We start from the raw sequence: 17988 nt of genomic DNA on the forward strand, positions 1-17988 counted from the left end.
CATGGATCAGGTAGGGAATGATTAACCATCAGCAAACAGCTGTGGAAAATAAATTTTACTCAGTGTAGAGCACAAAATTTGCTATATTTCTGAAACATGGGATTGCTTGTCAAAGATATGTCATATAGATGTTGACATTTACAAACAAAAGACAATTTTTTTTGAGTCAAGGTTTCACTGATTTGTGTAGCCTTGGCTGTCCTAGAATTTACTCTGTAGATTTGTTTGGCCTCAAACTCAGAGATGAATTTACCTCTGCCTCTCCTGAGATTAAAAATGTTTTACCATCACCAGATAAAATAAAATTATTAATGTACTCATTACCTACATTTTATGTATATCTTAATTTTTTGGTAATTTCATAGATGACTATTTAATTTACATGATTTCTAACCCAATTCCTCCAAATACTCCCATGTACCCCAGTTCATCTTGGATTCATGATCTCTTTATCTCTAATTACCATTTACACAAATACAAACACACACATTGGTATAAAAGCTACTGAGTCAATTTGGTATTGCTCATATGAAAATGGGTCTACATCTTACCCTTCGGAATGCTCCCTCTATATTTGATAAGAATGAAAGAAATCATAAAATGTGTATGTAAATTATATTATATTATATTATATTATATTATATTATACTAAGTATGGTAGCCAGACCTTGATTTTTATTTAAAAAATATTCTAATAAACTTAAGGCAACTTAGACATTTTAGATTCTATTTCAAAGTGATAGATATAATTACTATGTGAGTATTTGTTCAGTTTGTGTACAACCCATGTAAAAATAACTGACACTTATATTTACAGTCTCAAAAAGGAAAATATATTTGATTGATAAGCACTAAGCTTACTTTGCTTAGAGAATTATAGGTGCCATTAGGCAGTTACTCACTGAATGGGAATGATACAGAAGCAAGACTTAAGTGTAAGCATGATAAAATTCATGCTGAAAACAATACATACCACAAGATGGAGCTGGAATTACATTTTCTTTTAAAATTAAAGGATAATTTACTCAAATATTTTCAAAACATACGAAAAAGTATGTAGATCAATACAGTACAAGTGATATTTAAACCACAATCCAAGATGTTGATTCTTAAAAGTACCTATCATTTCAGCTAAAATAAAATCATTCTTCAAAGTTTGAGTATAAAATATACACGTCACATTTATTATTAAAAGAAATGCTATGCAAATTTCTTCAGGGGTGTAGTCATCCTTCTTTGCACCTCAAGAATCAAGTAACATACCATTCTTAAGTTAGCATTTGAAGGAACTGAAGGAATTGGCTTTGTGTGGCAAAAAATGCCTGAACAAAAGAAACAGAATGGAGCAGATTCATCATCTAGTAGCCACAGCTAAAACACAGAACCTCCTTGTTAACAGTCTCATGTTGTTTGGAAACTGAAACTTTCTTTGTTTGTTTTGTTTCAAAATGTGGATTTTTATTTCAAATTGTGTTTTTATTATTATTATTTTTTCCCAAGTTGTCCCCATTTTGAAGTTCAGCTTGATTACTTGGCCTTTAGCACAAGCTTATCTGTTCTGAAATGCACAGGAGGCTACTCCATAGCAAAGGCTTGCTGTGAGCTTCAACACTATTAAATTCCACTTCTAACAGCAAAGCAATGTTTTCAGATAATTATATCTAATCATATAATGAGAAGAGATGATATATAAGGCAGGTTGAAGGGATGTGTTTGCTAAGTGTAACTTTTGTTAATTAGTAAAGTGCCAGTTATGAAAAGAGGACTTTTGTCATGATACCCAAAAGTGATTGTGTTTTACAGCCATGTGTGGCATGTAAATGTAAATTAAATTGAGTCATGATTTATTTCATCATTCTAATATTTTCATCTGTTTTCCCATCTTTAGTATTTGGTCCAACAAGAGAAAATTAATTTTATGCAAATTATGTACAAAATCTTTCTCCCTAAGTTCTTTTTGAATTTCTATGGTTAGAAAAAAAATATCCGTATTAAATATAGATAAACTTAAAAAACAAAACAGTAGGGTAGACAGAGGAAAGAGTTATGAAATAATTCTCATCCTGTGGGTCTCAGTTGACTTCTATGTAATCAAAGGAATGTTAACAAGAAAAAAAAGAGAAGTTAATTTCTCATAGTTGTACATGTAACAGGTCGCTTAAGAATGAAGATGTGGCCCCACTACTAGCATTACCCAAGCAAACCAAGATACACAACTGTCACACACATGCAGAGGACCTAGGTTGGTCATATGTTGGTCCAGAGTCCATGATGAGCTAGCTGTCTCTGTGGATTTACCTATTATGATCTAGACACTACTTTTTCCTACAACCCTTCCTCTCTCTCTCTTCAACAGGACTCCTGGAGGTGTGTCCAGTGCTTGGCTGTAGATGTTTGCATCAGCTTTCTGCTGACAATTGATGTACTCACCAATATGATTTCAGGAGGTCAGTTCAGGCTCACTCTCCAGTATTGATAGGAGTTTTAGCTGGCATCTTGCTTGCGGATTCCTGGAAGTTTCCCTAACCCCAAGTTTCTCTCCTAAATCCGAAATGTTCTCTCCCTTATCAAGGTATATTTTTTATTATTCTCCCTGTCACCTGAGCCCTCATTTTCCCATACATTCATTCCCTCACCTCCAATCCTACTCCTAGTGTACACAGAAGATCTCTCCTATCTCCCCTTCCCAGAGACATCCATATAGAGATGGCTCTCTATGTGCCCTCATTTTTACCAAGTTTTTCTGAGGCTGTGGATTGTAGCATGGTTATCCTTTACTTTACAGTTAATATCTACTTATTAGTGAGTACATATCATGTTTGTCTTTCTGGATTAGGGTCACCTGGCTCTGCTAGGTTGTCTTGCCCAACTTGATAGGATAAATCTTGGCCCTGCCTCAAAATAATGTGCTGTGCTGTGTTGATTCACATGGAGATCTTGTACTTTTCTGAGTGGAGACTGGAGAGGAATGGGTGGGGGAGAAGGGTAAAAGGGAGTTAGGGAGAGGGAAAGAAAGGAGAGGAGGGAGAAGAAACTGTGGTAGGTACTTAAAATACATGAAAAAAAATTAAAAAGGAGCACATAAACACACACACACACACACACACACACACACACACACACATACACACGCGTAAAGATGTGACTATCCCAGGAAAATTTTTATTTCCATGTTTGGACTATATGCAAAGGAAATGGCCTGGAAGCATGGTGGCAGAGGAAAAAAGGGTTGTCTTAGGTGGCTGGTCAAGTAGAGAAGGCAGAGGATATCAGAATTCCTCTTAGCTTTTGTTTTGTGCCATTTATTCTCCCAAAGCCCACTAATGGAAAGCTTAAACCCCATCATTCTTTTGTGCCCATCCCTGTGGTAAAAATGTAATCGTTGTTTACAGTAATATTTCAAATTTTAAAGCCTTGTTCTGAGGAAAGTAGACTCTAGTTTCTGTTATCTGCCTTAGGCAAAATGAAATCTAATATAACATATGCACATCATAATTTTCAGAGTTCTAAAGGTAGACAATTATCTGTAGATTTGTTTTTATTTGGTATTTTTTTCTGATTTCTTTCCTTTGGTTCATTAATTTTTTCATGTAATATATTTTTATCAGTTTTTTCCTCTCTGAATGTCCTTACTCACCCAAATTCACATTTTCATATTCTTCCTTTCTTAAAGAAATAAAAAAAGAAACAAACAACAAAACCAGTTCTGTTTTGTCTAGATAGTGTTGTTTCTTTGGAGTCATCATGTATCACTTATAATTTTCTTGACTACTTTCTTGCAGAGATCTTGAGCCTTTAGAGAATGGATTTGATAAAGACATCATGTTGCAAATCGACTGCCCCAAAATCTCTTTCTCTGCACATTGGGAGAACATTTTTTTATTTAACCACATTTATGCTTCACTAAGATTTCAAGATCCAACTAATTTCACAGGCAACAAATGATGTTAAAATAATAAGTATTTATTAATTATAACATATACTTCATATTTTAACCAAAGTTTTTCATTTATTTTATATATCAATGTCAATTCCTCCTCTCTCTTATCCACCTTTCCCTTGTCTTATTTTAAATTACTGAACAGAGTTCATATTCTTGGTTTAGTTTGAGCTTATCTGCTAGTTTGAAGAATTATAGTTTAGAGGTCAAGAGAACTTAGCAAAATTTGTTAGGTTCTAGAAGAATCAACTTTTATTTGAACCTTTAAAAATTAACTTCAGGTGAGTAAAATAAAGGACAGAGACTCAGTTTTCCCCTTTTCTTTAGTCTAAACAAGATAAGTTTAAAAAAATTAAAACTGTCAGGTAGTGGTGGCACATGCATTTTATCACAGCACTCAGGAGGAAGAGGCAGGCAGATCTCTATGAGTTTGAGGTCAGCCTAGTCTATAGAGTAAGTTCTAGGACAGCCAGAGCTATTATACAAAGAAACCCCATCTGGAAAATCCAATAAATAAATAAATACCATAGAAGGAAATAATTTATTTAAAAATAAATATAAATATCCCTAAAGAAGTACAACCTAGCTAGACTTTGGGTCATTGTTGGATATAGAGAATGTTAATAGAAACTCTGCATTTCAATTTCCATTCCAGTTCCTCCAGTGTGGTCTCAGGTGCACACCCTTTTCTAAGTACAGAAACTCAGGAAGTCTGGTCAATTACCATAAAGTTACTTAGTCATAAAATTATTGTGTAAATAATACCACCATTGAAATAAAAAAGAAAACTTCAGAGTTATGTCCTAAACCCTTTTAGAAACAGAAGAAGTAGGCCCACTGGTCTACGTTCTTAAATAATTCATAAGTAATTAGAAGACTGGGGAAGAAGGAGCTTCTTTTTTCATATAAAATCAACTGGCCAAAATCATCTGTCCTGAGCTAGTGAGAGATCACTGACTCAGGTTTGACAAATGGGAAACCTGCATAAAACCAATTTAGACTCTATTAATATAAGTGATAACGGTATGAAAGAGACAATAAATGAGGCCACTGGAAGTGGGTCCTAGATCTAATTCGAATGCACAAACTGACATAGTGGAGTTCATTCTATATGCCTTGCCCAGCCTAGACACAGGGGTGTGGGGGTGGAGAGATGCCTTGGTCCTGCATCAACTAGATGATGGGACAGATTTAGTAGACTTCATAGGGGAGGTCTTAATTTCTCTCTGAGGAGCAGATGGGAGGAAGGGTTAGGATGTCAGAGTATGAGAAGAGGAGGGAGGGCAAACTTGGATTGGAACATTAAAATGAAATTAATGAAAAAGAAAAAACTCAACTGGCAAAATTAATTTTATCACAATAAAGAAGTAGTTAACTTGCTGTGTGGAATATCAATGTAGACAAGGGTGGAAACACAATTGTTCCATAGTAGTATTATACTTGACTACCACCCTGAGAAGTTAAATTTTTAATCTCATGGATGTAATACATATGACCAAATACTGAAATAGTAGCACAAGCATAAGAGAAAAAAGTCATTTTGTGAAAAGTATTACATATTCTACCTGAAGTACTTGTTTCTAAAGTTCAGAAAATAATGTATTCAAACAAAAGTCTATCTGAATCTCTAATGTGTGCAAATATATGGTGTTAATTAGACATTCTCCTGATTGTAAAAAACATCATCATGGACATGTGGAATTTTGTTGTTCTCAGCTCTCCTTTGAGTGATGTATTTTTTTCTACCCAGAAGATGCAGCCACCATAATTTCAGTATTACATGGACTATTTACAAACTAGTTTGATGGTATCATAAAAACATTCACAAAATAGCATTAAAGGTCAGCAATAAACTTGCTAAATTTTCCTGCCATTAAATATGTGGGTGACCAGCATATCACCCAAGGATCAGGCTTTGAAAATTAGCTGCTGAGCAGGCACTGCAGTTAATCCTCATAACTGCTTAACCATGATGCATCAGCAATGTGATAAACTACACTCTTGCATAATAAAACCTTCTCTGGAACAAATAAGTAGGTTATAATGCAATTAAAAAAGTTCAAAACATAGCAACCATTAGACCCCAATAAAGAGACAGCATGTAACAGTGTCATAGGGCAATTAATCAATTCCATGTGATTTCTGAAACAGATGAAATTGCACTAAAATATATATAAAACAGATTCCAGACAATCATGTAGGATGAATATTATTGGAGTCTGGCTCTTTTATATAGGTGTTTCCTAGGTAACTTGAAGAGTAAAATGTGGGTATCTCAAAACATTCACGAATTCAAGTACCAAAACACTAAAATCTGCTTTGTTGCCTGTATCCTTACTGATCCACGAAGTCAGACTTCAATTTAAACAAAATCCAGGGAGGGTTTTAAAATAGAGGAACTCATCTATACCCATGCCATCATGTTATTGCTATGGTTACAGACACTGTGTCTTCTCATGCTTAGATAATCTGAATGAATTCTCCTGAAGAGGTATCCATGTTCTTGTTCAGATGAATATAAATAGAAATATAATGTCATAAATGAAAATGTATTGCTAAATCCTACTCTAGATTTTTGTAATGGTCTGTCCTCTGAAAAGAGTTAATATTTAGTAGAAATGTCAATAGAATTCTTTACATGGCATATAGTTGTGCTTTTGATGTACAACTATTCTTAACATATGGAAATATTATATATATATATATATATATATATATTATATATATATTTACCAATTAACATCATAAAATTAGGTAAATTTTAAGAACACTGAATGATAGTTTTGTTAGATGTAATAAAACATTACTAGGGGCCTTTAATGATTCACCTTCGTTGAAAAGTTGATATTGCTCCAAATCATCCTGCAAACACTTCTGTATGTGTTTGAAAGGGTGCTTCCTGGGGAATTTACCTGAGACGAGAAGACCAGACATGAATGAGGCTCACCATTCCATGGGCAAGGACTGTGAACTGAATATAAAGACACAAATATGTAGAGCAGCAAGACCTGCCTGGGCTTTCTGCCTGCAGCAGCAGTATAATCAGCACCATCATGGATTTGCATCCAATCTTTCCCTGCAGTGGTGATTGATAGTGCTTCCAGATAATAAACTTCCTTTTCTTTCCTTCCTTCATTTTCCCCTCCTTCCTTCCTCTTTTATTTCCTTCCATTGGTTTTTGTCATGTACATTTTCCTACATATCAGAAATGTAACTAATAGAGAAACTTGGTCCTGAGAAAGAAGGAAGGATTGCTGCACTTAAAGCAGTCATGTTTCTTAGATTGATGACACTATTTTGAGAGAAATGCGTAGATCTGCAGGCTATAGAAGGCATACAGTATTGTACGGAGAACTTAGGGGACCATTCTGGTAGAAAGTTGTATGTTTAGAATGCTTAAAAAAATGTGAACACTTCACAGAAAGTATGACTAACCCAGAGAATGTGTTGTGGCTCAGACAATTGATGTTTCAATCTGAAAAAAAAATGAGTATGATTATTTCCAGTAGGACCTGATAGATTGAGTGTGTCTGAAATCAATATTAATAGGCTAATTTTCTTGGTGCAGATGTCAAGATGGAGACTTCTCGCCACTTATTAAGAGTTTATAGCGAGAACAAGCAGCAGGTAAAAGAAAAATATATGGTACATGTTATATTTGGGGACCACAGGGAATGTGTGACATAGCTGACAAATAACATTCAGGTAAAGCAGATACAGTTGTTAAAGAGATTAACACAATTAAGGAACAGCTTGCCCCTTTGCACAGTTGCCTTGCAAGTCTGAACACAGACTTGCAAGTAGCTGGGGCTACTTGCTCAATCCCTGCACCAAGAACAAACAGCAATGAAAAAGAATAGGATAAAAACACAAATTATTAGATCCCTATTTGTTTAGTAACTTACTTAAAGCACCTATTGTACTGTCCATTTCTCAGTATGACTTCAACTGTTACTTGGAACAGAATGACCCAGAGAAATCATTGAAATAGTGAATTATTGCAAGTAACAACCTGGCCACAAAAACTTACACCTGTCAACTGTAATACTTGCTGTTAAAACAACCTGCTGATTGCCACAAAGGCTGCTATATAATTGCATGTCTCTTGTCAGCCTACTTTGTGATTTTAGAGTATGCAATGAGAATGCAAATGGCATCTGAGTTGTTGCCTTTTCAGGAACTACTCTAGGTTCTTCAACAAAAGTAGAAGGGAAAGCAGTTAGGAAGAAACTGAGTACACTATGAGTGTGTTTTGATTAAGAAAAGGTAAAGGAGAGCTGACTATGATCCCAGTGCATTGTGTGCATACTGTATTCATATATGAAGCTCCCAGAAACAAAAGGAGAAGAGAAAGTCTTAACAGTCAAGAAGTCAGTAATTAAAGCCTCCAGCTTGTAAAATTTCAAACTCATTGGTACTAAAAGAAGATAATGTGTGCTAATTTCAGATTATCTCTGCAAGAAGGCCATAAATAGTCCCTGGAAGAAACTGTGAAATTAATAACTGAATTGCAATGGATATCTCGGGAAGTTTGACGCATGGGAACTATGAAATGTTTTCTGGGAAGCTCTACAGGGAGTGAGAGAGAATTTTTATTGGGTTGGTGATATCTAATTAGAGTGAGCTAATGAAGGTTGTTCCATGGACATGAGTTCAAGAGCCTCAGATGTAGCATTAAGGACTGCAAGAACTGATATCTATCCTGCTGAATTTCAATCTTGGCTTTCTGTGTTCTTTCCTTTATATGTCCGAATTTCTCACTTTAAAATGAGAATAGTGGTTCCATTTATAAATTTGAAGTACATACTTTATGCTGCTTTTCTTCTGTTTATTTTCAGGGAGGCATGGATAAGAGATTGTAAGATTCTGTTCTTCTGTTTCCATCAGCTACTAGATGAGGGCTCTATGGTGGTGGATAAGTTAGTCATCAATCTCATTATCAGGTAAGGGCATTATGGTAGCCTTTTCACTGTTGTTCAAAATGTTAGTTGGGGTAATACTTGTAAGTTTCTGGATATTTCTTTAGAGTGAGTTTTCTCTTCAAACCTATAATGGCTCCTTCTTTTATGGTCTCTCTCTCTCTCTCTCTCCCCCCCCATCTATTCCTCCCCTGACTCAGAAGCAGACACCCACTGCTAAACATTGAGCCGAACTAGAATCCAGATGCAGAGAGAGAGAGGGAGGACAAGACCAGTCTGCAGAAACCCAAGAGACAGCTGACCTGAACAAGGAGGGCCTAATGGGCCCCCAGACTGATAGCTGGGAATCTATCAATGGACTGACTCAGACCCCCTGAACATGGGTCTCAATTAGAAGGCCTGGGCAGCCTAAGGGACCTCTGACAGTGGAACCAGGATGTATCCCTAGTGTAGGGAAGGACTTTGGGAGCACATTCCCCAGGGAGGAAAGCGCCCTTAACCTAAAGGCAGGATGGAGGGCTACTCCATACTCCAAATGACTTGACAGATTTCGTTGGTCCCTGCTGGAAGGCATCACCCTACCTGTGGTGTGTGTGTGTGTGTGTGTGTGTGTGTGTGTGTGTGTGTGTGTGTGTGTGTGTGGGAAGGGATGGGAGGGTGGTCTGGGGGCATGGGAGGGTAGGAGAGAGGGAAGGAGGGAGGTGGAGGGTGGCAGAGAGGGAGGAAGGGGAGGGAAACTGGGATCGATATGCAAAATAAGAAAAATAAATAAATAGAGGAAAACAAAGAGATTGTCTGAAAGTCAAATTAGACTTTCTAGTGACACTTGCTTTTAAACTTTGAGGACATCTAGAAACAGAGTAAGTCTGTTTATAATGTTAGATGAACATGAGAATTTAATCACTAATATGAATAAGTTATCATTTAAAAGTGATAGAAGACCACTTCTTGAACATCACACCAGTAGCACAGACAGTGAGATCGACAGTTAATCAATGGGACCTTCTGAAACTGAAAAGTTTCTGTAAGTCAAAAGACACAGTCAACAAGATAAAATGGCAGTCTGTAGAATGGGAAAAGATATTCACTGGCTGCCCATTTGACAGAGGGCTGATTTCTAAAACATACAAAGAGCTCAATAATCTAGTCACCAACACACCAATTAATTCAATTAAAAGTGGAGATAGAACTAAAAAGAAAATTCTCACGAGAGAAATCTAAAATGGCTTGAAGACACTTAAGAAAGTGCTCAACATCCTTAGCCATCTGTGAAATGCAAATCAAAACAACTCTGATATACCATCTTAGTCCTGCTAGAAAGGCTAAAATCAAAACAACCAAAGACAATTTATGCTGAAGAAGATGTGAAGAAAGGGGGACACTCCTCTGTGGGAAGCCACAGCCCCAAGATGGCATCTGGCTGGATGCCAGGTAGTCCGAGCTTAGCTGTATATAAGCCTTATTTGGAAGTGCTTGATGGATCTGGTGTGCTTCCTCCTTCTGTGGCCTATCCGGGATCACTAAGTAGCATGAGCTGATTGGGCAGTGAGAACACATTTAAGGGCTTGCTGGGGCTGGAGGAGGCAGAAGCTGATGTACAAGGTTCCTGAATAAACTGCTTGAAGAGTCATGGTCGTGTTTCCTTGCTGGCTGAGGTAGACATGACGCTCCTCTACTGCTGATGGAAGTGCAAACTTGTACAGGCTCTTTGGTAATCAGTATGGCGGTTTCTCCGGAAATCGGAACCAGTATACCTCAAGTTCTAGAAATTCGACACTTAGACATATACCCAAAGGATGCACATTCATGCCACAAAGGCATCTCTTAAACTGTATTCATAGCAGCATTATTTTTAATAGCCAGATGGAAGCAACCTATATGTTCCTCAACTGAATAATAGATAAAGAAAATGTGGTACATTTACACAATGGAGTACTACTCAGTGGAAAAAACAAACAAACAAAACAAAACAAAAAACAATGGAATCTTGAAATTCACAGGCGAATGGATAGAACTAGAAGAAACCATCCTAAGTGAGGTAACCCAGTCATAACCAGACAAACATGGCATATACTCACTCATATATGGATATTAGACAAAGAGCAAAGGTTTATCAGACTATAATCCACATCTTCAGAGAAGCTAAGAAACAAGGAGGACTGAGAGAGACATACCCTGTCCCCTGGTGACTCTAGGATATATCAAGTTCACAGATGAAGCTACCTAGGACAATATCTAACTCACATTCTAGTGTTTTCATATACTAATATTAGTTTTGCACTTCATGCTCTTAGAAAGCCATTTTAACCTGTAAAAAGTATACTTTTTAATGTATGTTATTAAAAACTAATCATTGAAATAATTATCTAAAGGGCCAGAATTTGAAGGAAATGGGAACCTTTTTCTAGGCAATATTTGCTTCATAATTCAATGCCTGCATGATTTAGGTTTATGGATATGAACAGTTTTAACTTTGTAAGACTTTCTTAATTGTATAGTATTCTCTATGTAATATCTACCAACTGAAGTACCTTGTCAGAACTGATTCCAATAGAAATAAGATACATGCTCTGCACTGTCTGTTACAAGCACGCATAAGCTTGTGTTTGTACACCTAGTTGGGAGTCTCTGCAGATGTAAAACAGGAAGATGAACTGGGATTGAAAATGCTGTTCAGATGATATTCATCAACCTGGGTGAAGACCATTAGAGAGTCTTAATGCCAGGTAGTTTATTGTAGGCAAATTTAAATGCAATAATTTTAGAATAGACTAACATGCAAAACTCATTTCAATCCCAGATGCACAGTGAAACCTAAGGTGTGCATATTTGGGAATTCTTTGTACATGTGACCATGAGGGTTGGTTCTATCACTAAGTGAGAGAGTGGGTTCTACAGTTAGAAGGCCTAGAATCTAATGTGGTCTCTGACTGGGATAGCTTTGAGGCCCTGAGTATGTGTGACATCTTCTCTAATGGTGATTTCTATTAACTGAAAGGTAAAAGGAACTGTCTAGGTAGGGAAAAGTCTGAGATGATCCATCTAGGGAACTAGGGTGACATCTGTCTCTAAAAATAGCAAGAAAGTCACCAGTCATTATTACTCTCTACTCTTCAATTTCTGGCTGGGATACATGTATTTCATTTTCTCCACTGTGTCAAGGATGCTGTGTGTAACGTTCCTGGTTTCCCTCATGTTATCTCTGAACTCCCAAAAAATTGTAGTGCTGTGTAAGTGGCTCAGTAATAGAAATATATTACACATACATGCATAGACACAGATAAAAGAGAGATCAACAATGATTGAATCATGATTATTTAGAGATTCATATGTACAGAAAAATTCAAAGATGCTTTACATTCTCTTGCTTTTGGTGAAGATATATAAACTAATGCATAGTGGTGTACGTGAACTTGCAATATGATGTCACATATAATGTATATCTTATATTAGTTGACAAGAATAACAAAAATGGTGTATTCCTTCCAATTAGAATGGTTCCTTAAAATGGAAAATATCTGTAATGAAAAAAAGACTCATAACAAGATAAAATCTGCCACTAATCTTGAAACTGGCTTAGAAGTCAAGATCATTTGAAACTCTCAAAGTTGACCTAGTTCAGTTCCCTGTACTCAGCAGTAACATGGGATCTGATGCATTATTCTGCCACCAAGAGACAGAATATACCCTGGTACATATATTTGCCATGTAAAATATTCATCACATAAAATACAAATCTTTAAAATAAACCTAATTAGGTTCATTAAGAGTAGTTTCCTTAGAGCTACAATGTTTCTGTAACAAATAGTAAACAAAAAGGAACAAAATACAACAACAACAACAATAATAATAATAATAATAATTACAGTATGTTGGCTCTGTGCAGAGAACTTAGAAATGCTGGCTGCTAAATGACCACAGAATGTGAGATGATGTCTATGTTATATCAATTTACTAAATGTCTGTTAATATAATACACAGCAAGGAAAACTGTTATGCACAAGAAACACTGTGTCCATTGCTCTGAAGTCCATAGTTTCGTAATTCCAAATATTTAAACTGACTTTATATTCTGATTTTATATATATATATATATATATATATATATATATATATATATAGTTAATGCCAAACATAAGTAATGTTTGCATTATACTCAGCACTTCAGTAACAATATCTTATTAATGCCCAACAAGCGATATTTTCATCATCAACTAATTCTCCTAAGACTTTATAAATGTCTTGAAGGAATAAATGTCATTATAAAAATCAATATAAATGTATTCCAGAAAGGTATACCATCAAACACACTAAGAGCTATAGATAAGGGCAATCCCATTTAGGCCCCTTCCTTGTCACTCCTAAATGTAAATGAGATAGTCTATCTTGAAAGTTTTATTACTTTAGAAAAAAACATCTGGGTGAAAGTTTGCAAGATAGATACATTATAATCTTGACTGTGGAATTAATGGTTGTCTGTTTGGCAACTTTATAGCTTAGTCACTGCTTACAATAGCTTCACTCCCTAAAAAAAAAAAAAAAAAAAAAAAAAAAAAAAAAAAAACTGCAGGGAAACTCACAATTAACTCTCTTTTACTCTTTTACCCTCTACAAACCCTTCTCTTCTATGCCTCTGGGTCCCTGTTTTTAGTCTCCATCAATTAATTTGTTAAGTAAAAAAACAGTCAAACATTAAGAATTTTTCCTAGGTAAAATTAAGTTTGATTATTAATTCATGTTCTAACACATTGCTTTGAGGCTGGGCCTGAGAATCTAGGTGCAATCATAAGTACTTCTATGAAAATAGAAATCCAAAGGATAAACCATACTTTAAAATAAATAATGCAAATCACTAAATTTCCATCCAGAAAGCAGGCATTTTAAAATATTTTCCTGAGGGGGCTGGTGAGATTGCTCAATGGGACATGGGATTGATTCCTACTACCTACATGGTAGGGCATAATCATTTGTAACTCAATTTCTAGGATATAAAATGTTCTTTTCTGACCTTTGTGGAAATTAGGCATATGTGATACATATACACATATTCTGGCAAATTACTCATACACATATTATAAGTAAAGGAAGGAAATAATTCATTTTTCATTGACAAGGTTGTCCAAGTTACATGATGCTATAACTTTCATTTATAATAACCCTCTTGCTTTGATAAGAGTATTAACTTAAATGATATTTTTCTGTCCAGTAGTTTTGTCTTTTACTTTGGATTTTTCATATCTATTGCTGTTTTGTTCATTGTCTATACCAGTTCAAAGACCTTTAGGAGCATTTATTTTTTTCTTCTGTCACTTTTCCACAAATTCTTCACAAAGACTTGAAGGACAAGATCTAAAAATATGCAAAATGCCACCACCATTATTACAATATCAACTATATAACACTGGGGAAATTGACATATATTAAGTGCTTAGAGACACAAATTCAGACCATAATAGGTCTTATTCATAATTATTGTTATTCAGGATGAAGATGGATATTTGTGCAATAACCATTCTAAACAGTCACTAAACAAAGGGAGTCTACCACCATATTTTCTCCATATTATAGGAGAATGTAGCATCTTAATGATTTATTCTTCCTAGGAGAACTCACAAAACTTTGTGATGTTTACAATAAATGGCAGGGTTATAATCATAATGTCAGCAGTACTTGGAAAAATGAGAACAAAACAGTGGAATGGGAATCAGTGAATGAGTACAACAAGAATCATACTAAGAATGTTAAGAATCCACCTATGTGCTGTGTGAAGGTATCATTTTCAGTCCCGTAAGTGTTAGTGGAAGGCAGATTCTTGTGAGCTAAAGGAAAGCCTGGTCTGCATAGCCAGTTCCAGGCCAGCCAAGATAGTCTAGTATGACCCTGTCTTAATAAACAAAATAAAATAAAAAACAAACAAACAGAAAGCAAAGCAAAGTCCTGTAATTCTGCTTCTTTAAACACTATGAAACTTCTAAAATATTAAACAAATACATTGTAGAGGACAATATCCAAAATCTCTACTGTATAAATCACAAGGATTAAAGCATTTTCCTTAACATAAAATCATTTCAATGCTTCTGATGTCTTACATCTCAAAAGGATTTTTTTAACATTTATTCAGAACTGGCATATTGAGATTTACATTTGAAATATGAGTTTTACACATTTTAATATATAATATAAACAAATATATTCACCCACTTCTTATTACATATACAGCTTTATATATTTTATAAGAAAATAAAATGCTCTAAATAAAAAAATACTACCTAATATTCCACTGCCTGTGTTATTTTATTGCAAATACCAATTTGAACTCGTTTTTAAAAATTTTTATCATAGAAAGGTAACATCATATGAATATAGATAAATATTATTTAAGATAACTACTGATTATATATTACAGTAGTTTGCAAAATTAATTTCTCAGAACAAGTTTTATACCTGTTAATAGTTTATAAATTATGCTGACCAATCATTCATATACAAAAGAAAGTTACATGAGAATAGTGATCTCCTCTCTGATAAATCTACTTGTGATTGTATGTGTTAGTTGTTTTTATGTACTAGTGTGTGTCTGTTTTCTTTTGTGTATTCTACCACCAAGCTACTCAGCCATTGGGAACTTATTTTGTGACCAGCTGTATCTCGGAAGTAGAGAATAGTCTTACACTCTCTGTGAATGGAAAGTAGTGGAGGTAGAAGTAGATTTGGTTCACATGCAAAAAGATAGAACTGTGTTCATGAAGACAAGGAGTTCTAAAGAGCAATGTGTTTTCCAAAAATAAATAGTGAGATTTGGTGAATGGAACTTCCAGGTATGTCAGCAACCAAAGCTGCAGCATTTGTGCAAGTTATGGGTTGAGCCCAATGCATTATAAAGCTATAAATGTTCTAAACATGATTGGAAGGGAGTGAACTCAGGGGAAATAATGAAGACTGGATAGCAGAAGTACTGGAAGTACAGTCATCAGTCATTAATTCAATCTTCACAGAAGCATCATGGCTGCACTAAATAAGTTACAATTTTTGACAAATTAGGTTTAGAGATGGACAATACGTCTTTATTAGTTACAGATCAATATCCCACTTTTATGTTATATAATTTTTGCAATTTGCTTCCAAAATATGAGTGACAAAAGCAACCTGTTTACAGTAGAGGCCTGAGAGTTAGTAGGCATTTCACAGAGAAAAATGTCTTTATATATGGAATTAACAGATAAATTAACAAAGGAGAGTGGGCTGATGAGAATAAATTCATTATATTCAGCATTCATAGAATTATAATTTTGTAAGTAGTTTCCTTGATGAATATTTAAGCTTGGATTAATTGAAGAGCATTAAATTGAATATCTTCATGAAATATGAAGAGTATGACAATATAAAACATCTGAAACAATTATAATTTACCTTACTTCTATCTATACATACTATTAGAATAAATACTTGTTGAATATTAGCACAGGGCTTTTCTTAAAAGTTATTGAACTAATTAGATAAAATAAATATATATGTAAATCTGGGAAAAATTTGTGTCCTATTCTAACTATGCATTAAGAAGACTGAAAACATTTTAAAAAATACACAAGAACATTAAAACACAAATTACTACATTACTGTGTCTATTGTCCTTGGAAAGTCATGTTTAGGCAGATATGTTGGTGAAACCTTATGGGGTCATTTTCTGATATTAATAGGATATCAAAATGTCATAGCAAACTGTGCTAATCTGGTTCCATTAATCTTTACCTTATACTTTTCCACAAGATCTCTGAGTATTGGTTGTAGTATTATTGTAGATACATTCATTGAGATTGGAATTCACAATTCTACTTGGAATCTTCAAAAGCAAAGAGCACATCAATTGATTATCTAAAGTCAAATGTTCAGCCCAGAAAACATACATGCAAGAAACATAATACAGATTGAGCAGGTTATAATATATATTTATGCATAAATGTATATGTATTAAAAATTTATATATTATGTAAAGTTTATGGCTGTATGGCTGAACATATAACACTATATTGTTATGTTAATTTTTATATTTTATACATATAAACATATTATACAATGATTGTCATTTATTATAAGCATATTATTGTATATTCAAGCATATACATGTATATACACACACACACACACACACACACACACACACACACACACACATATATATATATATATATATATATATATATATATAAAGGCCATGAATTTTAAAGTCTAAAGAGAATTATATGGGAGACTATGAAGGAAAAAAGAGAAGAAATTATATAATAATTATAATCATGAAATGAAATATTTAATGAACATTAATTGCTACTATTATATAATAACTATACCCTTGCTCTAAGACAGGAAGGTTATCTTCCTTTATATTAGCTATATAATTACAGAGAAGAGCGTTTAGTAAATACACCATGAAAATATCAATGTGTGATTCTTTGAGAATCTGGTGGATTAATAGCTTATGAAAAAACTATAAAGGAAAAGTTTATCTGTTACAAGGAAATAGTCTTCATCATGTGAGGCTTTACTGTGAATATGGGATTCAATAAAAGTCATGAGGCTTTCAGTAATTGTGATATAGAAGAATACTCATATAATATTCAAAAGTAGAAAGTCAAATGACAATACCAAATCAAACTAGCAATACACAGAATGAAAACTGCTAAAAATTGAAATGTGGTTCAGACATGAGAGCACACTGTTACTAGTAGCAGCAGAAACAGTAGCAGAGTAAGTGTAATTCATATTTTAAAATATATTATGAAAAGTGCAATGGTTTTCAACAACTAACTCTTTTGCAATTGTAATCTTGTAGACTTGATCTGCTAAATATTTTCTATTTGGGCTTCATCATTGCACAAGTATTAAGGTAAAGCTGCTCTAGTTAGTCAGTGATGACTATTTCTAAATGTATGTATAAAATTTCACATCAAAGAGAACTAGTCCATGACAAGCCACCCACACAGTGATCTACATGAGCTGGAAGTTGATGACCTAAGAAAGAAACATACTAAAGAGACAGGCGAAGCATACAAAATTGCTTTTGCTAAACTCACTCACCTGGAAAATGAGCCCTGCAGTAGTTAGGAAAGCATAAGAGAAACAGAGAGAGAATAG

Source organism: Phodopus roborovskii, unplaced genomic scaffold, assembly GCF_943737965.1.
Source record: "Phodopus roborovskii unplaced genomic scaffold, PHOROB, whole genome shotgun sequence".
NCBI classification, from domain to species: Eukaryota; Metazoa; Chordata; class Mammalia; order Rodentia; family Cricetidae; genus Phodopus; species Phodopus roborovskii.